Here is a 25,900-nt window from a genome sequence, read left to right as displayed (position 1 = left end):
CACTCAGGTACTTGTTCAGTCCCTTATCATTTCGAGACTGGACTACTGCAGCTCGCCCCTGGCAGGTCTGCCTCTGGACGGAAGTCGATTTCTGCAGTCGATTTCAACCTTCCAAAGTTCTCCCACATCACCCCATTGCTTCGCTCCCTCCACTGGCTTCCTGTAGCAGCCCGGATCAGTTTTAAAACACTGATGCTTGCCTACAAAGCCAAAAAACGGACCATCACCCACTTACCTCAAAGCCCTTATCACACTCCGCACTGCACCACGCTCCCTCCAATCCTGTCGCACTGCTCGACAAGTCCTGCCATCTCTCAGGGTACAAGGAAGACCTGCATCAACACTCGTCTCTGTTCTGGCACCTAGGTGGTGGAATGAACTTCCCCTAGCTGTCCAAACAGCTGAGTCACTGGCTGTCTTCAAATGACGATTAAAGACCTAACTCTTCATGAAATACTTAAATTAGCACTTTATTTACAGAAAAAGTGTTTTTTTTGTGTGCTTTTCTTACTATATTACTTCTCAAACAGAGGCTTTTAGACTAACAGTATTCTTTGTCTGTGACCTAGTCGGTGACCTAGTGAAAAAGTATCAGGATATAACTATTGATAGATACTTCAGAGCACTTCTGTAAGTCGTTCTGGATAAGGGCATCTGCCAAATGCCGTAAATGTCAGATCAGCAGACAAGTGCTCACGGGAATAATGCAAATACCACAGCAACCAGCAAATTAGCACCATCACAAAGCACATAAAAATATTTTAATGTAAACATATTTAATGTGTTTCGAGGTGGAGATTTCCTTTGAACAGAACAGTAAAATGGATATGGGGTTATTATAAAACATTTAGCTAGTAACAGGTACAAAGTAGAAAGCAAGGACAAAGTAGAAATAAGGAAATTAATTTTTTATCCATAGAGGAAACAACAGAAAAGGTCTCTTGTGGCCTAGACTAAAAACATCAGCAGCATGCTCTATGGTTCTTTCTACAACCAGCGTGTGTCTTTGTCTTTGCTGCCTGTCATCCACTTGATGGTTGTGATTGACAGCTGACAGAGTTCTGTTGAAGATATTTTAAATGATCGGTTACCTATTGCATATTTAATCCTTACAACCCATACAATGCCAATTTGCTTGTTCTTAGTTGTACCTCTGATTCAGTAGTTAACCCAGAGGTTTTGTTTTGTTTTGTTTTTTTTTTGCTCAAGGGCTTTTCTACGATACTTTACTCGTACTGTAATACATTAATTTACACATCAACAGATGTTTCTCCTAAAATTCCTTCGAAGAAATAAAATGAGATGAACGAGATTTTTCAAGAATCAAAGCGTTGTCATCATCAGGATTTGAACACACAACCTACTGATCAGGTTTGGTTAGCCTGCTATTAAAAAAGTAAGCTAGCATAACAAAATAGGGCTGTCATTGGCTTATGCTAGCTAAGAATATAAGATATTTAATATATCTCTCTAGATAACGCTACACCAAGGAGGTGTTATTGGGGTTGCTAAAAAACTAGCTTGCTTGCTAGTTAGCCGGTAACACTGCATAAAATAATTTTTAAAAACATACTCATATGCTTCATCAAGATTAGGGTTATGTGTACAAAGGACTTTGGGGAAGGTATTATGCACTGGGCTAATATGGAGCCAAATTTACTAGCAAGCTAACATTAGATAAACTGTTGTGGAGATATGATCAAGTTTGCGATTGACTGATCAAATTTAACTTGTTGACCCTGTCTCTTGCAAAATCAGGACATGAATGTGGAACAATGTGAGGACTGAACAGTCTTCATGAGCCTTAAAGGCAGGTGAATGTGGGGCAGTATAGAGAGGCAAGTTGGTGGGTCCTTTCCCACTCACGTACACACACACTCAGGCATCAAAGGCATCACCACGGGCACTCACTCTCACACACACACACACACACACACACACACTCCTCTCCTGATGTCTGCTACTCAGGTCATCATACAGCAATGCAGCCTTTAATAATGCAGCAGACCATATATTTATGATACATTTTTCTGTGTGTAGGAGGCCATAATAGACCCTCAGTGTAGCTACATACTAAGTGTTAACGTATCAATTAATAACATGTAAACAAGTTATTCCTCATTGGCCATGATTCAGTGTGTGAAGGCAGAGTTAGCAGCACAGACACACCAACTACAACAATTCATATTCATTAGTACACTCCCTCTCCTACAGTTCCTCTCTCTATCTCTCTATCTTGTAATGCCTCTATCCCCACACTTCTTCCTTCTCTCACACGCACCAGAATTCTTGTCTTTCCCACACATCCTCTTTGTCCTACGCTTCCTCCCTCTACCACATTTCCCCACTCCTTCTCATCCTCTTTCCCACTCTCTGAACCTTCCCGCTCATTCTCTCCCTTCTTCTTGCTTCCTTTCAATGGGTAACTTACTTTTCCGCTTTCTATAGACTTAGCCCCCCAGAGCTCCAGACAAATTAAGGGGACCTGAGACAAACCCCCATGGTGTAGTGTGATTTTCTGATGCTCTGATATTTTCAATCATGTAGTGTGAGCACCTCTATGACAAGTAGCAAGAAAATCTATGATCGACAGCCAATCAGAGTCCCACTATTGTCAGCAAAATGATATTGCTTCAATAAGAAATAATGTGGCATGCCATGCCCAAATGGTTGTTAGGAACAGCAAAAATAAAAACAAACACAACATGACTCCTGGTGACACACAGCATAAAAATAGCTATGCTTCTTCACACTATATTTCCAGTTCTTTTTGCAGACGAGATCCTCACTGCCCACATCTCCCCAACCAGTCTCTTATTTCTCTAGAAAATTGTGCCAAAACAACCACCACAGCCTCTTACTCTCCATTGTGACAGAGTCACCTGATAGACAGCTCTCATGTTCATTTTCGAGAGAAAGCAGGATTTGGGGATCAGGCACACTTTGATCTCTCCAGGTGAAAGATCATGCAGTGTGTGAGCCTTGTCTGCTAATGCTTGTATAGTGTGCATACTGCTACATTCATAAAGACAGATCGGAAGTAATTAAAGCTATGTAATGTATGTGAGTGGTATGTCGATTCTGAGATTTTGGCAGTCACGTAGTGTTCACTAGGCTTAACACACTAGGTTATGTGAAGTAAAGAATTTCACTGCAGTGTACTCAGTACAGTATCTCACTGCTCTTTTACAAAATCCACCCAGAACTTCTCTTCCATGTATTCTTTTCTATCCTTTTCACCTACCATTTCTTTTCAGCTCTTTTTTTTCTCTCTGTCCTTTTCGGTTTCATTTGTATCGCACTTTACAATAGATATGGTCACAGAACAGCTGTACAGAAATCCAGATGTACATTTAGATTCCTAATGAGAAAACCAGAGGTGACAGTGGCAAAGAAAAACTCTGTGAGACAACACAAAGAAACTTTAAGAGTAATCAGACTTAAATGGGAATCCTCTTCTGGCTGACACCAGGGAGTGGAATTATAAACAATTACTATATTCAGTTGTAAAAGAGGACAGACAAACAGTACTAAGTATGTTGAAAGGACGGTTCAGTATGATGATATTGTGACTAAGATTCCTGGGATGAGTGCAGCACAGTCTTTATCATTACAGCAGCATGCAGGATCTGTCATCCTGTTGCTTGCCACTTTTCCTCTCTCTACCTCATTTTTATATGTGGAGGCATTATGTTTTTGGGTTGTCCGTCCGTCCATCTGTCCATCCATATGTTTGTCTGATTATAGTTAATGCTATATCTCAACAATGAGTGGTTAAATGTTTGCAGAATGTATGTGGAATTTATCATAGATTTTAGAATTGATTCAAACAGGGTCAAGGTCACAGCAAGGTCAAATGTCTGCATTAGTTTTTCTTCAATAGCTTTCCTCCCATTTGAAGAATATTTTAAGGGTATTTCTGGCATACAAGAGTAGACTTGACTTCCCTGTTGACACCGTTGGCGTCAAGTTCTACTTGTTTTTTCCATTTCATCATACCCTTCTCTGTCTCTCTCCATCTTTGCTTTCCATAATTTAACCTCTTTCTCTGTCTCCCTCTTCCTGACTGTCATACCCTCTTTCTCTCCTTCTCTCTCTCGTACTCTTTCCAGTCTCTTTTAATCACCATCCTGTATTTCCATCTCTCTCTTTCTCTCTCTCTCTCTCTCTCTCTCTATCTCTCTCTCTCTCTCTCTCTCTCTCTCAGACACACACATACACTCGCTCCTCTCTTCTCCCTCCAGCTTGCACACATTTTGCTTGCAATGACATCACACCACTGTAATGGAGTTTTAAAGCAGTGTGTGAGACGTGTGAGTAAGCTCGCCTCATTTCACACCCGTGAGCCAAACTGAGACATTCTAGCCGATCTGCTTGGTTAAGACAAATCTTTCATGCCCTAATTTTATCAAGCAGCAATGCAAAATACCTGCCTCCTCCAGCAGCCGTATTTTTGTGCGGGGCCATCAAGGCGCAACATTATGGCATACTGAAATCTGCTGCCTGGTGTTTGATTATTCATATGTATTATTTAGGAAAGAAAATAGTTGAGGTTAGTTTAGTCAGCATGTTTTTGGGTGGTTGGAGGAAACCCACACAAAGACAGAAACTTTGCAAAGATAGTAACCAAAGCTCCGTATCAAACTGGGGCTCCTTGGCCTGTGAGGCAGCACTGCTACCCACTGTGCCACCTTGATCTTTTTCCAAATCACAATAATAGATAAACACATTCTGTCTGAACTGATGTCTAAACAGTTGTACTTGTCAATATTGAATACAAAAAGACCCTTCCATAGCGACATGCAAACCTGCTTTTTTTTTTTTTTTTTTTTTTTTAATCTAAGGCTAAGAAGAGGCAGACTTAGGATTATTTCATGAGCCTATAAATCACAGAAGTGCCCTATGCTCAATATGTGTATAATTGGGGTAAAGTATATTAAATATCAATCTTATTCAAATACTGTAGAGGAGAGTGTGATCTATAGCGTGTTCAAGTTCAAGTTTAATATGTTTATATACAGTGTGTGCTTGTGACAGAACATTGATATTCATAATATACAAAGTGCTGCAAATATGTTATCTGTAAATGTTTTTTTTTCTATGAAACTGGGTTGGATAATACATCAGGCATTTGGCACCGTCCTGCTGCACTGTATTCAAGTAGACAGGACTGGTGGGATCAGGTGTAACAGGACACATTATCTGCAAAGAACTTTGTCAGTAATGCGACATATTGTGAATATCAGCTGGGGAAATAGGATGGCAGACCTGCACTATAATATTAACAACACTGTTGGCTGCAATCCAGTGAAGGGATTCTATATCTAAGAAATGTTGGCAAAAAAAGAAGAAAACAGCTAAATGTTAACTCAGTCATGTCTTTCTTTAATATGACAATTCTCATAATTGCTTCTGTCATGACAGTGATATTAAGGTCATTGTGAGCCAAGAGGATTGAGGGCAAATAAAAGGGATCATTTAAAAAAATAAATAAATAAAAGGCCTGGTGTATCTAAATAAGAAACAGGGAATGTTAGGTGCGTCCCTCTGCTTCTGGGGAACTAGCGAGCATGGGAGTGGCGTTTTTAGGTTTTAGTGTCATATGTGAGATTGCAAATTTGATTGCTGACATATAACATTATCATAACATTCTACTTAACACTGGCTAGATTAAGAGTGAACCTGGTTTTTGTTTTTATTTACTCAATAATATAGTTAACTAATACTAACAAACTTGGGTAGCTTTATAACAAACATTGATTTTGATGTCAGAGAACTAGTGCAATAGACATCTTTTAGAAATAGAATTTTTTTTTTTGCTATGTCAAGCAGAAGAAATGAAAACCTAGCTTCAAAATCTTCAAAATTAGATTTAATTTTGTTAAATCAGGGACAGCTGTCAATCTTCAAGATCAGGACATACTGATTGTCCTGCAATCTGGGTGGGAAGAATGACTTTTTCTCTCTTTGTGGATCAGAATGACATCCGCCAATCACAGGCGTTTGTTAGCAAGTGTATACAGCATATGGCAGACAGTGGTCTCCAGCAGTAGTCTTCAGCAAAAAGTGTCATCCCTGTCATACTACGCTGTAGCTAGATTATGAAACAACTGGGAAGATTATCGCAGCAGCAAATATTGCTAACATTAGCAAATGTTAGTTAGATAGATGATATCGTCTTACCCTGATATCATATTACCCTACCTGTAATTACAAAAAGTTTTTTCCTTCTCTTCACAAAACACTATGGGATCCTTTACCCACTCAGACTTGAAGAGCCAGTGAGATTCTGTGCTCTTAAATGCTTCACGGCTCTCACCAGAGTAGGGAGAGGGGTTGCGGACACCTGACTATCATACCCATATGTGCTTTTTGAGCACGCCATTTCAGGTTTAGGTCCCCTTTGCTGTTATAATAACCTCCACTCTTCTGGTAAGGCTTTCTACTAGATTTTGGAGCATGGCTGTAGGGAATTGTGCTCATTCAGCCACAAGAGCATTAGTGAGGTCAGGCCCTGGTGTTGGGTGAGAAGGCCTGATATGTAGTCGGCTTCCAATTCATCCCAAAGGCGTTCAGTGGGATTGAGGTCAGGGCTTTGTGCAGGACACTCAAGTTCTTCCACATCAACCTGGGCAAACCATGGACCTTGCTTTGTGCACTGGGGCATTGTCATGTCATGTCCCTTCAGTAAAGGGAAATTGTAATGGTACAGCATACAAAGACATCATATACAATTGTGTGTTTCCAACTTTGTGGCAACAGTTTGGGGAAGAACCACATATGGGTATAAAACTTTTAACCATATAGTGTATTTTATGTAGATTCACAACTTTTTCTATGACTTTGCAACTGGAATGACCCAGCCTTATGGTTTTGAAACTGGTATGGTTTAGAATTAGGCATACATTATTTCCAAAAACAGGGCTTGTGCATTAGGCCACCTGAAGAGGAGAGTAACTCTGAATATGTACAACGGCAAAACTGAGTACCACTGATCTGTATCCTCAAGCTTACCTAACACCAAGTATACCTAATCCAGATCATCAGCTCATTATTATTAAGCTACCTCTCTCTGTCTCTCACACACACACACATAAACACACACACACTGTTGGTAATAGTGCACTCAGATTAATTTCTATATGAAATATAGTTTATATATGTTTATACAGAAAAAGAAAGTACACCCTCTTTCAAGTCTATGTTTTTATTTATCAGGGGCTAAATAACAATTGTGTGGTCCTCACCAACTTCTAAAAACGAACAAATAACCTTAAGTGAAAACAAAAAAACACAACAGATTTCAATGTGTAGTAATTTTTTCCCCAAAAGTAAACCAACATTCAGAAACCAGGTGGGAAAAAATAAGTGCAAAAATAAGTGATTTTCAAAAATCTACATGTGATATGAACTGAATTTTTAGAAATATTAATGCAATTATTTCATTGATAGAAATAGGTATATTGATATATCTTTGATACCATGCACACGCACTGGGGCAGTTTAGAGTAGCCAGTCCACCTATATACTGGCATGGTTTTGGGAGGAGGGAGGAACCCGGAGAACCCAAGTGGTCACAAGGAGAACATCTGAAACTCCCTACTCCACTGTGTTACCCCCTCTGACCAATAACTTTTCATTACACTAGTTAAACATGAAATAATATGACAATAATAATAAATATAATATAATACAAAAATATCGAATTCCTACAAGGGGTTAAACTTGCCTTATACTGAATCAGTTTGGAGCTTAGCAGCAAATGTTTCTTCTCTTGATATCGACCTTGTTAAAGCAGGAATCCATTAGCAGGGCTGGAAGCTGCAGGGGTTGATCAAAGCCACGGCCTCATCTTTGTTTTTAATCAGCAGACTCACATCCTGCCTGAGATCAATTGCCTTTTCTGGCTAGGCAAAATAAAGCTGAGAGGATTGTATTTTGTTGTCAGTGTGGCAGTCCCCTCAGGCTTTGTCATACTCAGCTGATCCTTATTATGGGAGAATGCTTTATTTAAAACTGAGACAGATTCTTTGTTTATTTGAGAAATATTCACAATAAACTCAAATCTCTCTTAAGTCTCCTGTTCACACAGCATTTGCTTCTTTTTTCTTCAAATTGTCAAAATGTGATGCTCTATATTTTATTTAAATAATAAGACAGCGTGCATCTATTTCACAATGGTAATTGTTATCATCTCTTAATGACGAACACCTCGTACTGACTCCATTAGTACACATTTTTCGGTGTTAGGCATTATTATAGCTGCACAGTGTATTGTTCTGGTGCTTTGCCCATCTTTGACTAATCCCTCACTCCAATTAACATTAGTTAGTTAGACATTGGTTCACTACCAATTAGTTGAGTACCTTTTTTCATTTTCAGCATGACGCTGATATCATAGTGTTTCTGTGGCAGATTCATGTTGTTTTATACAGATCCAGCATTTCAGGCCAGTTTCAGTAATAATACAGATACTGAGTATCAGATCAGTAAATTGTATTTAGAGCTCTTTTTATTTTATTCATTTACAAACAGCTTATGCAGCATTTTCCTCAGTTGATCTTTATTAATCACCATCTTTTGTATACTACTATTTAACAGAGACAGATCCATTGATTTGCTGTATGAGAAATCCTTGAATGAAAATGCAATCTTTTGAATTCATTTTTTAAGGCCATATATTGTATTTGATTCATGTAGTAATGTACAATGTATGCTCCTAACACTTATTTGAGAATGTAGCTAAAATGGTGTAGTCGCGGGTGGCAGTGAAAAACAGCAGCTATTATAAGCTGTGTCATGTACTTAAAATGTCATGTTAGGTAAAAGTCATGTTTAGTATTGTTCTACTTTCAGTGACAGGGTCAATTTGACCTGAACAGAACAGAAAAAAGTGACACATTTGTGGCAGAATAATAAAGTACTTCTCTTGCAAAGAACTGAAGTTGATAGGGTGAAAAAGAAAGATTAATGTTATTAAAAAGATACATATTAAAGTTGTTTTCATTCATTGATTAATTTCCAGTAACCACTTTATCCTCGTCAGGGTTGGACTGGTTCTGGAGCCTATCCTGGGAACACTGGGCATGTTGTGGGAATGTAAAATTGTCATCCGCCAGCCATTGCTGCCGCAAGTATAATCCCCATTGGCTGTCTTTATGTCCCACTCTGCAGTGGTGCATGTTGTCAGGTTGCACTGACCTGCAGTTTTAACCCTCCTGGTGAATTTTCTGTCCATGCTGATAGAGCTTTAAAAAGGAAAAATGAGGAAAATATCAGCCGTGAGACACAGCTTTTGTGTTGCATTATTAATGTTCTCTGCCAGCAGCTGAACCCTGAGCAATCTGCTTGTGCTAACGATCAACCTTCTCCATGAATGAATCTCTTTTTCCCTTCCCACTTTTCCTCAATCAATTCAAATTCATTGTGCTTTAGTGCTTTGGGCTTTTCACCAGGAGAATTTGGCTCTGATTATTAGAAAGAGAGATTGAGTAGTGCTCCTTCATCGCTGCTGTTCTTAGCTGAGAGACAGCATGTGAGAGGCAGGTAGATAAATTTGGCATATGGATAAAGAGAAGTTGTGATCAAGGAAAACAAATTTTTGGAATAAATAATGATATAGCAAGAGTGTGTTCCAGTTTAATCCATGCTTACTTGCCAAACCACATACTACCTTTGCACAGCAAATAGTGCACTCTTCTAGAATTTACAAATTACAAAGTCAAAATTTTCCTCATAGTTCTTTTTTTAGTTCACAATGATTTGTATGCTAATTTTAGCTGTACAAATCATCTCTTAGGGTGACATGGTGTATGGCTTTCCTCTTGGTTCACCAGTTTCCTCTCACTTCCCAAAAACATGCAATTTCCTCTAGTTATGTGAATGTGTTAGAGTATTGTAATGAATAAATGAATCATGTCTTCGTAGTAAATCACCTATACAACTGACACAAAGCATTGGGCCTTTGTATTTATCAGTCACCTACCAACAGAATTTTCTCTCCTTCAACCACTTGAAAACTGCTTAGATTGTGTGTTTGACTTCACTTTATGTTGAAAGCACAAATTCTTTAGTTTTATTTAGAGTACAGCAATGCTGTTATTATTGGTAGTGTGTAGTGTGTAGAATGATTGGTCCGTTGTCGTACAGTTAGCAGGCAGTATTTGCTAAATACCATACTAACAATGGGCCTCATTTATCAAGCTTTTATTAAAGTTGTGTGTAAATGTTTGCATAAGCTAAACCGAACTAAAAATTTCTGCAGGATTTACAAAAGTTTCAGAACTGCTGATGACCAAAAGTATGTGGACACCTTGAGGTTGAAACTGTTGCTACAGAGTTGGAAGCACACAGTTGTAAAGGATGTCTTTGTATGCTAATGCTAAAACAGTTTCCCTACCCACACCGATCATATTATTTTATGTACAAGAATATACAGAATTAATTCTTCATTATCTTGGATAAGGAAAAAAAAGTTTAACAGACAATATATTCAAAACAACTGAACAAGAATAAGGAATACCAAACCATGTACATTATATAAATAAATAAATACATAAATAAATAAACAAATAAATAAAATAGAAAATGAAATCAATTAGTTATTAGAAATGAAAGATAATTTTTTATTAGTAGTGATGTGAATATCTGTTTTAAAAATAGTGGGCCCTAAGCTACTGCTTATACCGCATACAGCAAGAAATGGTTCAGCTTTTAGTACGGTAGCATTTAGTTTGGAACATAGCCACTGACTGTGTGTTTAAAAAGCGCTCTTTTCATGACATTTTGTTGCTGCTCTTCATAGCTGATTGCAGTAAACACGCTGTTTGGGCTGTGATGTTTATTAGACAGCTAATGGAAGACAGAGGAAGGGGAGAGAGATGGTGAAGCAGTGAGTGGGGAAAGAGGGATGGAGGGTGTGTGTTTGCTCAAATGTGAGGTGGCGTTAATGAAACCAGTTGAGATATCATTTTACATGTACACGTATCTCCAGATGTGAGGAATGATTAAAGAATCACATCAAGGCCAGAGTGTTGCCTGTAAATTGAAAAATTATTTAATATAAAGGATTATCTTAGCTAATGATGGAGTGGATGTTTCAAGGCTAATTCTTCACTTGAGGGTTTATTCATCAGTTCATCCACTGTCATATATTCAGTAATATAATGCATAACATACCTTTTCTTACAACTTAGCAAAGGTTTGAGTGGACCACAACAACTTATTATCCTGGCAGTAGTTTTGTGTTTCTGCTACTGCTTCTGTGTTGATTTGGATGTGCAGTCAGGTCCATTGGACCACATACTGAGAGTTCCCATGAACAGCTACCAAATACAAATTCAACACTTGGACTCAACTCCTGACCTTTTATCTCCTTAATTTGTCATGAAATAACAAGGAAACAGGCCACACCTGGCCATGAACCTACTTATCAGTCAATTGACCAATTACTTTTGAGCCTGTGAAAAATGGAAGAAAAAAAAAACTAATTCCTAAACGGTTAATGCAATATTGTTGTTAAACACCTTGAATTAAAGCTGAAGGTCTACACTTCAATCACATCTTGACTGATTCATTTCAAATCCATTGTGGTGCTGTACAGAGGCAAAATTACGAAAATTGTGTCAATGTCCAAATACTTATTGACCCGACTGTATGTTTGGGGTCGCTGAAGTCCTGGCAAAGGCATCCCAGTTTGGGATTAGCAGAAATGACAATGCCGCTAAATTCCCACATGAGAGTATTCACTATATATTTAGTTATGCTGTGCTGTTAGTTTTTCTATGGGAAGCATTTGGCATTGGTTTGGGTCTACTTGTCCCTTCAGAGAGAAGGATCACTGCAAATTAGTGCAAAGTTATTCTACAAAGTGAAGAAGTAGGAAGAACCACAGCACACAGGGCTTGTGGGTCAGTATCATACACCATGGTAATGTCAGACAGTAAATGATAAATTGTTAGGTATGCTGGTGTACACTGTCAAAACTCAGGCTGTACGTAATCATAATGCAAGCAGAGAATCCATCAGATCTAGCTATTACAGCTCAACTGTTCAACAACTCAACGAATGAGAGCCAGAACAGGCTTTAGGGCATCTTGAGCTATCAGCAGCGCTCCACCCCACAACAAAGCTGAGCAATCACCTGACATAGGTGAGATAGATGGCCTGCCAGAAGGGATCCAGTTTGAACAAGCTGTGCTTCGGATAGCGAGCATTTTTGATGATCCACCACACCTGGAGAGAGGAAATTATGCCTTTGGTGAAAATATCACAACGGATAGATCCAAAGGATTAATGCAATGTGTTTCCACAGATGTCAAGCTTAATCATGAGCACTACTATTGTTTATCTTCACAACCTGTGTGATGAAATTCTGTAATCATCCTTTGCTGATGCAGGTTACACATCTAGATGTATTGAATCCATTCTACTTATTTATAATGGTTTGTGTGAATGTCATGCCACTTGCTGCTTAGCAGTAAAAGCAGTTTTCAGTGCATCACAGTATAACATTTAAACCTATTTTTATATGAGGACTTTATGCTTTATAAAATGTAACACTCCAGAGCAGTGCAAGGGTTAAGTTATTCAGTAAGGGAAATGTGCTAGAATATTTATTAAGGAGACTGGCTAAGAGGATGACTCTAAGTATTCATTATCTTATCACAACAGTGTGAAAGCACCATTTTATACTATTTACACCTGTACAAACCGCTTAATTTGGGGTCACCTGTATGTGGTTTGTCATTTGTGGTTATAGACTACCATGGGCTGTAGGCATGAAAGAAAATGCCTCTGTGTTGTTGCATTGAATGTGTTCAGTTCATTCTCATTGGCTAGTCACATGTCTTGCAGGTATTCGAATCATTCTGAGCGCTAGCGTTTAAATATGTGGCCAGAGGAGGATGAAGTCAAGTGAGTAATGACAACTCCAAAACCAACAAAAACTAACAAGAACCTTAAACTCAACACAGTAGCTTTATAAATGTTAGGAATCTCACCAGTCATTGATTGATTGGTGCACTCTGTGTGCGTGTTTTTGTGTGTTTTGTATGAGAGAGAGAGAGAGAGAGATAGAGAGTGAGTGAGTGAACCTAATGAACTTCATGTTTTATGGATCAAAGACACATTGAGGCGTCTGATTCTGCATGTGTATATGTGTATGCATTTGTGTTTGAGTGTTTGCCCAATTAGATCTTGTATTTGACAGGACCATTTTCTCCTTCAAATACAACATCACAAACACCCAGAGCAGTTTCTCACAGGCAACATACACTCATGGGATTGCCGCTAATCTGATATTAATCCAAGACTCCATGCTGCTTCTATTAAAAGAAACTCCATTTGTTTATATTTAGCCTTTTGAGTACTTCTTCCACTCTCGTTTTCTTTACTCATAACCTGCAATAAAATAGTAAAGATATATCATTTTACTTGTTTGCTTCCAGCGTAGCACAAAAATGCCACACCACACCATTTTCTTCTTGGCAACACGAACTGATCTGGTCTGCCACATTAATCACAATTCAGCATTCATGAAGTTGTATATAAGGCATGGTATGCAGCAGAACTTACATTTGGACCACTTTCAGCCCACATTTGAACTCCCATGCAAATATTAGGTATGGTTGGTTGAGTTCAGGACATTTTTGGCTCAGATTCTGAATGCTGTGAAATGTCCACCATCATTGTTTTGGTCCACTATCAACTCATCAACCTAATGATATATTGTCTCTTCAAAATAGTCATTTTCACAGGGAACAGCCAATGGACACTTTGCATTATTTTTTATGCTGAATGAAAAAAATGGCTACATTTGTTTACCTACAGTATGAATGTAGGTCAAGTTCAAGTATTTAGTAATAGTAAACTGTAACTAAAAAGATAAAGCAGCTGAAAGTAATGTTGTAGCAAATGATCTCTGTGCTGTAGGTTTTGGGGTTTTACTGCTATTTCATGAAACAGCCCATACTTTGTGAATTTGTAATTGTTTTCTTCTGTAATTTAGTAAATCAAGCTAAGTAATCAGCACCTTGGTTACCACTGCTTAGCCCATTTGTTATTTATTAAATTTGATGTTTGTTGTTAGTTACATTAGTGTCATTTACTGCGCGACAATAACTGGCATCAGCCTTAAAAAATAATGTTCAAGCACATTCCAATTGTCAAAAACTTTCAGCCGCTCTTCTTGTAAATAAATCCTTATGCACTGTCCTCTACCCAAGTCTTGCATACTGATTTGGAAGCTTTTTAACAAAGTTATGCATATGCTTCATATCTCCTTGGTAGTGATATTGCAGACCCAGATCCAGTATTGAAAAGGCAAGTATGGACTCACAGCTTAATAGGACTGCAATGCATTCACCACTGACCCTTATATGTATCACCAAAACCATATTTGAAGATAAAACATAAAGACTGTATTGTGCATTTTTGTATTTTTGCTTAGCAGTGCGATAGCGAAGTGTAAATATTGGCTGAGCCTAAAGCATCATTTTAAATCTGTCATAACATTCCAAGTTGGCTACACAGTATGAAGATATAGAACTGTGTTTAACTTTTTTCATTCTGAGATATATATATATATATATATATATATATATATATATATATATATATATATATATTCATACATACACATATATATATATATATATATATATATATATATATATATATATATATATATGTATATGGCAGGGTTATTTTTTTCCTTTTCATTCTCTTCTGCTTTCTCCAGCCATAGTAAATCCCTGCCTCGTCTCAGGCTCTTAAGACTTATCTATATTCAGGACACGGCCCAGTCACACAAAGAGTTCACCAAACACTTTTACATGCTAAATATTTATTTTCTCCTATTATATCTCTCTCTGTTCTTCTTACACACACATGGAGAAGGACGGAGATTTTGCTGAGCAGGTGCATTTGCATCCACAGGCCATTTATTTTCATTTGTTCAGATGGGAATTGTGAGTAAATTGATGGATCCATTCGACGGATGGATTCCAGGCACCAGTGAGGCTACTGTGTGTGTGTGTGTTTGTGAACTGAAATGCACTGCCGGCTTTCTTTCCCATTAGGAACGGTCTTTTTAGGGAGAGCTGAGTCACGCATTTAGTGTCTCACTCCCTGAAAGTGACTCGGGTCAGGCTTCATGCTAAATAAGTTCTCGGGCACAATGTACACAATGCTGTCCTTACCTAAAATGTACAAATGTTTCCTTTACATTAATTGTAGCCACTTAGCCAAAATTGGCTTGGTGTCTGAAATTTTCTTCTTTGCTTTTGCACTGGAGCTGCAAGGCTGATATAGCTAACAGTTAAAGGAAGCCTCCAGTTTAGCACTGTGCATAGACTTGGCTCAGGTTGTTGAGTTGTTCTATAATCTCAAAGTCTGTGTAGTTTCTGACACTGTACTGACACACTGTTATCAGTAAAAATGGACAAAGGATGTTACAGAACTAAAACCTTGAAATCAAATCTTCAAAACCTTGAAATCAAAACTTTGGTCCATTTGAAGTTCCAAAAAGGTTTGTATATTTCATTTTTAAAACAAACCTATTCTGCTATTTTATGGGGAAAATGGTATTACCAAGCTACATGATGTCTACATTTAAGTTAAGGGGGCATTTTTTTATGTTTCATTTTTGGTTGAACTGTTGCTTTTTAGAGATAACTGTAATAGCTACAGTTACGCTTCAGGTGTGTGAATGATGTGCTTTTCTATGGGTCAGGTTACACAGTGTGTAATTGATGCATGCTTTGGTCCTCTAACAAGATTTTCCACTGTGCTGCAGTGTCATTTTGAATCTCTGTATGATCGCTCATGGTCTTTCCAAAGTAGCAAGTTACAGTTATGGCACTTACTGTTTTGTTAAGATAAGAGGAGTAGACCTTGAAGAAGGGGCCACCGCGATCAAATCAATAATGCCAGTATCGCCCACACACATACACACGTATACACACACATACATACACACACACACACACACACACACACACACACACACAATGACAACCTCACTGTCTACAAATCTCTGTTCACCTGTAGCAAAGAGGAAACATCCATTACATCCAACATACACAAACAGGCTATAAATATATTTATATTTAAATGCATTCAGTCAATGTGTGTTTTTTACAAAACTTTTGTATTGTGAATGTGTTTAATTAAGCAATATGGCACTCGCAAGGAGAGTACCATCGCTAATCACAGCCATTCCGATATTCGGTACAACCGCATGATTGCGAGTGCTATATTGCTTTTTTACAACAGTTCTATAAACAAGAAATTAATATAGTGTAACTGACATTTCAGACACAATATTGCCAAATGTTCTTTTATTTTTGCTCCGCTAGTCGGAAATAAGATCCTGAAGAAGCCACACTCACTTTATAACATGTCAGATAGATAGCTACAGTTGAGGTCAAACGTTTAATAACTATCAGTAAACAAAAAAACAGCTGTGGATCATTCAGATAACAACACAGTATTAAGAATCAAGGGGATGTAAACCTTTGAACGGGGTCATTTTTATAAATTCAACTATTATTTTCTCTTATGGACTATATGTAAACATCTTTTATGTGAAATATCTTATTCAGGTCAGCACTAAATAAACAATAACATGCATTTTGTATGATCCCTCTTATTTTGGTAAAATAATTAACATTTTGCAGATTCTGAAAGGGGGATGTAAACTTTTGACCTCAACTGTAGCTGTTAAAGGTGCTTCCAGTGAAATTGGCATCCCTTCTTCCTTTTCATCTTCATGTGACGAGCTTTCATATTTTAAATCAGAAGTTATATTTCTGAAAATTGCCATGTCTGCTGATGATGTCGCTAACAACCATTTCGAACTAGAAAAGTGGAATTTTATGTAGCGAACACAGACAAGTGGAGTGGTACAAACAGTGAAACATCTCAGTGCAGTTATACTAAATATAACCACTCTTGGAACACCACTCAACCAATCAAATTAGTGGAACAGAACTAACTGTTGTATAAAGCAATTTATTCACCATAAACTCCCACCAGCAAAAGTAAGTCCCTGCACCTCACTTTGAGAGCCACTGGTGCCGTGTCAGGGCATCATGTAAAAGTTTCAGATTCAAAATAAGAAACAGTATTGTACATCACAAAATAGAATTAAGAAATTGTGTTTGACATGAGATGATGTACATACTGGATATGCTTATTTTAAAGCAGAATTTACAAGAACAGTACAAATAGAAAAAGGTTATATTTTTCATATAGGAATGAAAGTCTTTTAATTGTTGTTGGTGTTGTTGTTGTTTTACTGTGGTGTGTAAATCTGGATCTGTTGACAGGCTTTGGAAGTTTTAGGGTTTAAAATGCTGTCCTGAGGAGAGAAGCTGAAGGTAGAGGTGTAGTGAATAAGAAAGGGCTGAAAATGTACTGTAAAGAGTTGTATTTGTCACATTTAGGTTTTATCAGCTGTCTTGTAAAGTCATCAGGATTCAAGTTTACTATCTTGAACCTTGGACATCTGGGAACTTATGATATGTTGTGATATTGTTATGTGAACACCTAAGTGAAAAAAATCACTTATTCGGCAACATTGATACAAGATTGACTAGTTCAGTTTAGAACAAACTAGAAATAATTAAAATTACTAATAAATAAATAATAAATTACTTCAATTATTTTTGCTTAATTAAAACCAACAAGCAAGAAAGCATCACTCAGAAATAGCTTTCAAGCTGTCTAGATCAAGTGTCTGTTACATTTGCACAACAAATACAATCAGCAGGAATAACAAAGGAAAAACACTGAGGAGTAACATGATTTCATATGCAGTCAAAAACTGATGGAGTGGGTTGTGTTAGTGTACTGTGTGTGGGAGGTAATCAGTCTGGGACTTGGGAGAGTTCATTACATTAGGATGATTTATAACTGCAGAATGAACTTATTACATTCCGTGCACTTTATTGTTCAGGACAGATGAGAATAAAGCACTACTAATTCATCACTAAATATATTGGTTAATATGCTGAGGTGGAAAATACTTGAGTAATTGTACTTGGTTTCTATACTTAAGTATTATTTTGTGTATTTATACTTACCTTGAATGTTACTGAAATTGAACTTAAGTACTTTTACTTAATTTCAATTACAAGAAAAAAGAACTTGCATTTCACTTTTTACATGTTTATTTAAATCTTCAAAGTACTTGTTACAAATCTTAAAGGACTCTTCTCTCAGTCAGCTAATGACTGTATGTTATATATCAATTGAAAGGGCTCAGTTTACTGTCAGTTTAAAATCTAATCAAATTCTTCAATGTAGAAAAACTATCAAGAATCATCAGTCAATTCATCATCTGCAGTGACCTCATGCTACAATATAGTTAATGCTATAGCTATCTATGTGCAGTTGGATGGATAAACATGAGGTGTCTCCTTTGTGTATCTATGATGCTGAGTATGGTGGTATTACCTTGTGAATTTTGGAAGTCTGTGATAAAAATCCAGGGTGATGTGTTACCAGTAGTGGTTCAGGGAGCCCCATGGGTAGCTGGAAGCATATGAGCGCGCACAGACTGAACAGGTTCTGACATACTGCTCAACATCATGTCTTAAGGTTTGTCACCAGAATTTGTTTTCCACCAACCTCTGTGTTCTTGAGATGCCAGGGTGACCCAAGCTGAGGGGGCGGTGTGTCCATTGCAACACCCAGTCTCACATGGATTGAGGCACTCTAAGACAATCTGGTGGTGCAGGGTCATCTTGTTAAGTTTGAAGGATGTCATCAAGAATTTCCCTGCATACTGGGGCTGGAATACATGACTGAGAAATGATTGTCCAAGGGTAATGTTTAGAAGGGGAATTTTCATATACTTGTGACAAGGCATCAGCTTTTCCATTGTTAGAACCAGGCCTATATGTTAAGGTGAAGTTAAATCTTGTGAAAAAGAGAGCTCATCTGGGCTGATGAGGTTTCAGTTGTTTTGCAGCTTTGACATATTCAGAGTTCCTATAGTCTATGAGGATCAGAAACAGGAACTAGAACTCGCTCTAACCATTGATTCCCAGTTCCCCATGTCATAGTTTACATGGGTATATCTTGGTTGGGACCTTGGGTTCCCATGGTGCTGGAACAATACAGCGCCTATTCCACTTTCAGAGGCATCTACTTCTACAATGAGTTGGAGGTTGTGAAGCATTTCAAGGTTTTAAATGCTACATCTGCCTCCTGAGTCCAGTGGAGTGGATGTTTTCCCTTGAGGAGGAAAGTTAAGGGGCTGCCACTTTACTAAACCCTCTGATGGAACTTCAGTAAAAGTTTGCAAATACGAGAAAGGATTGCAAGTCTTTATTAGTTGTTTGGGGTCAGGAATTAACTGCTTCAACTTTGCTTTGACCCCTTTCCATGCCACTCATATTTAGGATGAGGAAACTCACACCTTTTGTGAAACTCACACTTCTCCAGTTTTACATACAAGTTATTTTCAAGAAGTTTATAGAGAACAGCTCATGTTTGATGTGTTCAGCTTCAGTCTTTCAATAGATTAGGATGTCATTAATGTAGATGATAACACAGTGATTCAGGAACTCTCAGAGAATTTCATTCATGAAGGCCTGGAAAACTGAAGGAGCATTTACGAGCTCATATGGCATTACTAAATATTCATAGTGACCGACGTTAGTAATGAAGGCGGTTTTCTGTTCATCAGTCTCTCTGATGCATATGAGGTTATAAGCACCTCGCAAGTCTATGGTCAGAGGAACCCGTGGAAGAGGGTAGTGGTACTTGACTGCATTCAAACCTTAATAGTGTATGCAGGGCCAAAGTCTTCCATCTTTTTTCCCACAAAGAAGAAGCTAGCTGCAGTTGGTGAGGTTGAGGGAAAATGTAGGTCTGTGTTAGTGCCTCACAGACGTACTCTTTCATAGCTTTGGTTTCTGGAAGTGAAAATGGATAAGCATGCCCCCTAGAGGACATAGTACCTGCCAGGAGGTCTGTGGTGCAATCCCAAGAGCAATGTGCTGGCAGCTGAGCAGCTTTGGTTTCACTGAAGACTTTGGCAAGGTCTGAGTAGGGTTCGGATAACCCCACTCCACTCTGGGTTTCAATATGGATGGAGAGAGATGACACAGAAGGGCAGTTATTATAACATGATTTACCCCCAAGTGATTAGCTCACCTTTTTTTCCAGGATATCTGTGGATCATGAGTAGATAACTTTGGTGAACATAAAACAATGGGGCTGCTTGGAGATTTTTTTATCATAAATGAGAGCATTTCAACATGTGATATGCCTGTGTGCATTTCAAGGGGCATGGTGCATTTAAAAAAATTTTCACCTCCTGAAGGGGTGCCATCAAGGAGCCTGTGAGAGGGACAAGAGGGATATTAAGTAATTGAGCCACAGTTTCATCCATGAAATTACCAGCTGCCCTTGAGTCAACTAGTGCAGGTAAACACATGGGACTCAGAACACCATGAAAGCTTTATGTGCAGAGTAATATGTTTATTTTCGATTATAGGGTGGCACACCTGGCTACATCTATTGTTGTAAGGCCTCAGAGTGCAAGTTGCCCGAGGATGCCAGTTATTCCCGCAATACAAAGATCAAATCTCTTATGACGCTCCTTTCCTAAGTGGAAAGTGTTACGTGCGTGACTCCCATGGGTTCTGTGTCTACCATGACGGTTGGGGTTCTGAGACTGGAGCTGGAATTTTGACAAGGTTTATGGGCCCTGAGAAGACTGGAAGAGAGGGAGTCATCTCTGCATGCTAACTCTTTGCATGCTAACTGATTGTAGTGCGTTGTTGAGACCTTGTCTGAAAAAGGTTGTTAATCTGCTTTCTGCAGCCAGAATACAAAAGGTTAGTGCAGTACCAATTTTAAGTTTCAAGTGGAGTTTATTGTCATTTCAACCATATACGAGTACATAGTGAAACGAAACAACGTTTCTCCAGGACCAAGGTGCTACATAAGACAAACACAGAACAACACAGAACTACAAGGGACTACATAAATTATACATAAATTGCACAAGTGCAAACATGTGCAGACAGCACAAGACAGTACAATGACTACTGGGACAGACAATGGGCATAGTAAGTCCCAGTGCAGCGCCGACCAGTACACAGTTCTGTTTAAAAGTGAACCTAGTGACAATAGTGTAAAGAGTACAAGAGTACAGTACAAGTAGCTGAAATAGTGTAAACATAAGTGTAAACATAAGAGTAGCCGCCTATGTACAGTATAATAAGTATTGTAGCAGCATAAACATGTGCAAAAACTTGCAAAAAAATTGCAGAGAGGATGGAGGATGCTCAGTTGTGTGTGTATATATCTATGTGTGTGTGTGTGTTCCTTCAGTCCAGTATTGAGGAGTCTGATGGCATGGGGGAAGAAACTATTGCACCAATGCTTTGGTACCATTTACCAAACGGCAGGAGGGTAAAGAGTGTGTGAGAGGGGTGTGTGGGGTCATCCACAATGCTGGTGGCTTTGCAGATGTAGCGTGAGGTGTAAATGTCCGTGATGGAGGGAAGAGAGACCCAGCTGTCCTCACTATCCGCTGAAGGGTTTTGCGGTCCGAGACGGTGCAATTCCCAAACCAGGCAGTGATGCAGCTGCTCAGGATGCTCTCGATAGTCCCTCTGTAGAACATGGTGAGGATGGAGGGTGGGAGATGTGCTTTTCTGAGTCTTCTCAGAAAGTACAGGTGCTGCTGGGCTTTCTTAGTTATAGAACTGGTGTTGAGCGACCAGGTGAGGTTCTCTGCCAGGTGTACACCAAGAAACATGGTGCTCTTGACGATCTCCACAGAGGAGCCGCCGATGTTCAGCGGAGAGTGGTCGTTCTGTGCTCTTCCGAAGTCAACAACCATCTCTTTCGTTTTGTCCACTTTCAGAGACAGGTTGTTGGCTCTGCACCAGTCCGTTAGCCATTGTAACCTCCTCTCTGTATGCTGACTCGTCGTTCTTGCTGATGAGACCCACCATGGTCGTGTCATCGGCGAACTTGATGATGTGATTCGAGCTGTGCATTGCTACACAGTCGTGAGTCAGCAGAGTGAACAGCAATGGACTGAGCACACAGCCCTGCGGTGGATTGTTTATCTTGATTTAGCAAAAGCAGTCTCTCGAGCATCTTTCCCAGATTCTGGGTGGACAAAGACTTCTTCTTCTCAAAGTTGGCGAATGTTTGACTGAGTGTTAGTATGTCAAAAGATAGCAATCACCAAGACCGCAGACCCAGATGATTACTTCCCTGGCTGAGGAAATTTGCTGGAGCTGCTGGGCATGAATTCCAAGCAGTTGGCCTTGAGAGGTGACAGCTGAGCAAAGGTTGCACACCTCAACTGTATCCACAATGATAGGTAAAGCCTTTTATAACAAAGGGTTTTATAGTGACCTGACAGGAAATGAGTATGACAACAGAATACATGTTTAAGATTCGGGGGAGGGCACCCTCTGGCGGCTTGGTAGAGATGTGTCTGGGCTGGACGTTACATTACGTAGTGTATGTTGTATGTATTCCTGCATATAACCAGCAAGCTTACAGAGATAATGACAGATTTAGTTAAGTACTAAAAATGACTTTTTACATGAAAATATGAGATTATCAGTTAAAAACTTTTAAGTTTTAATACATGGGTACAACTTTTTTTTTTTACTTTTACTTGGGTACATTTTTGGTTGCATACTTACACTTTTAATTTTCACTTAAGTTTAATTTTTCAGTCCTTTTTTCACCCCTGCCAATATGAAGTTATATGTATCTAAATACATTTAGTTGTGACTGGGTACATGCGGGTCCCTGGACGACTAGTGGTTAGGCCTCGGCGCTCTCAGAGCCGTTGTTCGGGTTCGAATTGGGGAGGGTTGCGTCAGGAAGGGCATCCAGTGTAAAAAAAAGTGCCAAATCAAAATATAAGGACCAGTGATCTGCTATGCCAACCCCTAATGGGAGCAACCAAAAGAACAGCAGCAACAGGTTTGGCTTTGTATGTTAATCATGTTAATTTACTATTGATGTGTCTTTCCTACAGAAAATAAAAATCCAAACTCTCACACTAGCTTAACACTTTGGGAATGTTAATTTTCATGACTGTTCAAACAAATGTTCAAAAGAAAGAAAGAGAGACAGGCAGGCAGAGAGACAGACAGACAGACAGGCAGGCAGACAGACAGACCCAAGTATTTAAGAAATATGTTGTAGTCAGGTGAGTAAAATAATGGCTTTGACTTCATGTGCATACCTCACTCATACTGTACACTTTCACCTGAATAAAGGCTAATTACAATACTGTATAATGTCACTTTTCACTTTCAGCTTGTCATACACTTATTCCTCATTCTGATGGTTGCGAGGCTGAAGGGGGAAATGAGTCAGGTGTGAGATTAGGGCTACAGTTAATAAGTGCTGTTAAAACGTTCTAGTTTAAGTCATTTGTCTGAAGTTCTGAAGAGAATAGTATTAGTAGCTGCTGTTTGTAAATGGGAAGGAAAAAATGATGATGCTGGCATCTCATTCCCTCTTGTGCATGGGAAAGGATTATTTATATAAAAACTCAAGTGGTTGTTGATGGTACTGATGGGATGTGATTTTAGACAGAATGTTGTAAATTAGTGAACAGCTAACTAAGTTCACTAGTTTGGTTATTTTTTGCAAGTTTGCACAACATGCAGCATTAAGAAACATAGCCAAAGTCCATTGTGAGCACTACCTAGTAATTACCAGGTCCTCCATTTTTCTTCTCCAGAAAATACAAACCACAGCCTACCTGCTTTTTTTTAATTTAATCAGGCTTCTAATGTTTGCAAATAAAGTTCACCCATATGATTATATGAAGCAAAATTTAATATCACTTTATCTGTTTCTGTATCCCTTTCCATTTAACTTAATATTTGTGTGAGAAAAAAAAATCATTCACATTCAGTCTGGAGTTCACCTTATTTTGAGTGTAGTGTCATTTGACAATATCTCTGTGCCTGTTCTCATTTTTTGCAAGTCAACCATCCAACAGATTTTTTTCCCTTTGCATCATCTCCTCTTTTTCTTAACATTATTTTCTTTCACCTTGTGAAGTGACCTTGACTGTGACAATGGCGCTAAAATAAAAAATAACATTTATTCCATGACTAACAACTTTTGCTGTCACAGGAGCACAACTGCTGTCCTGTTTTTGGAATGAACATGGTGTTGCATGTAGATATCAACGGAGTGCCTAAAGCTGAAAAAGCAACAGGACCTGGCTAATTGTAAATCTATAATATTGACTGTGTTTTATGTTTGTGTAGGAGGAGTGTGTTTTGTGCAGCATGAATCCAGCAGCAAAGTCTCAGAAACACAGCAGACTGATCCAAAGGGATGCCTAATTATTACCATCTATTTCCCAGTGAGTGACATGCCTGATTCTCTGCAGTATTACACACACTCCATCTAATCAGCACACACACCGATAGTGCTTTCCCACTGACACGGTGCTGGAGCAGGTGTCTAATCTTGACCCGTTCCATGCTTTTTCACTGGTTCTCAGCCGGCAAATTCAGTTTTGAAACCTGTTGGACTGGAACCAAAGAAGTAGTGACGTCAGGAGCTGGGATGGGGAGAAGGTTATTTCATTGCCATGACAACAACTCAAGTTGTCTACATGACAGCAAAATAGAGATGAGGACATGAGAAGGGTTATAAACATCATATGTGAGAAGATGTGCTAAATTACCATTACAACCATGAATCAATGGACCAAGAAAAAAGTAATATTTAATAGGAACTCTAAAAAAAAATCTTTGAGCAGATACGTTTTCAAATTAAATACCTAAAACATTCTATGTCTGTTGTTTTTCGCTTATCTGTTAGACATGCATAGACAGTAGTTACAATGCTGACACAACAGGGATCTGTAGATCTATATGCAGAAGGTTTATTAATAGGAGAGATGAGCATTACAGTGAGGCAAGCAAAATCCAAATCAGCAAAATGCAAAAGCCAAACTCTGAAATCAGTTGCACCTAAAACAGCACTGACCAACAGAACCACAAGGTGTAATTACCAAATGACCAATGTGAAATCCCAAGAGTTCAAAGTGAAATATAACAAAATCCAAAAGCAATGACATGACTCAGAGCTTGATAAGTTAATGACAAGACTGTTGAAAGGTGGAGGGGATATAAACAATGGCACCGGGTACTTCCCAATACTCTGGTTAAGGACTCGTTGTCCTTATCAGCCTTGATCCTTCAGCCTGTGACCCGGAAATCTATTGAAGCTTGCCATCTTTAAGGATGTATTCATTCTTTAAATTCATTATTCGAGGAATCAAGGAACGAAGAGAGAGAAAGTTTTCAAAGATACATATTCTATACAGAAGTAATTTTATTGTTGAGTGTGACAGAAGCCTACAGCTTAAATAAAAGTCCAATTAATGATGCAGTAATAAGGACTACAAGTACAAAATTAATAACATTAATTAAGAAACAATAAATACAAATAAAAGCCATGGCAAAATTTTAAATGTGTCTGAAAAAAAATGCCTATTTTAGAAGTCAGTACAGTCTTGTATAGGAAAAATTATCATTTAGCTATATGCGATTAACAAGCTGTAATGTTTTAATTGATATTGGTTCTGTTTGCACTTAAACCGTGATGCTTAGCGATTTGCAGATCCGTTGTGGCCAGTGACAGGATAATGGATTGTCTAACAGTTCATTGAAAACTGATATCACTTAAAAGTCTGCCTCAGAGAGAAAGAATGTCTCATTCAGTAATATATATTTCACCTTGATTATTGCATCTTATCCTTCTATCCTTTCCTCATGTCCTCAGAAGGAGCAATTAAATGAATAGAAAGCACTCAGGGATAGGAGAGAGGTGTGTTTTGGTGATAGCAATAGAGGTTTTGCCTTTGAATGCTAAA

The 25,900-nt window shown here is 38.5% G+C and overlaps 1 protein-coding gene across 2 annotated transcripts in view; it reads left to right on the top strand.

Annotated features, from left to right (window-relative positions):
• lrfn2b (leucine rich repeat and fibronectin type III domain containing 2b) overlaps window positions 1-25,900 on the top strand; it is a 120,167-nt gene that overhangs the window by 47,799 nt on the left and 46,468 nt on the right. The window contains exon 3 of one of the 2 annotated variants that reach the window (XM_026944517.3): window positions 24,282-24,379. The exons of the other annotated variant lie outside the window; for it this stretch is intronic. The gene's annotated coding sequence lies outside the window, so the exon portion shown is untranslated. The remainder of the gene's footprint in view (window positions 1-24,281; window positions 24,380-25,900) is intronic. 2 annotated transcript variants of the gene reach the window in all.

The sequence above is a fragment of the Pangasianodon hypophthalmus genome, chromosome 19 (genome assembly GCF_027358585.1).
Source record: "Pangasianodon hypophthalmus isolate fPanHyp1 chromosome 19, fPanHyp1.pri, whole genome shotgun sequence".
Lineage (NCBI taxonomy): Eukaryota > Metazoa > Chordata > Actinopteri > Siluriformes > Pangasiidae > Pangasianodon > Pangasianodon hypophthalmus.
This window is presented reverse-complemented; position numbering and strand designations above follow the sequence as displayed.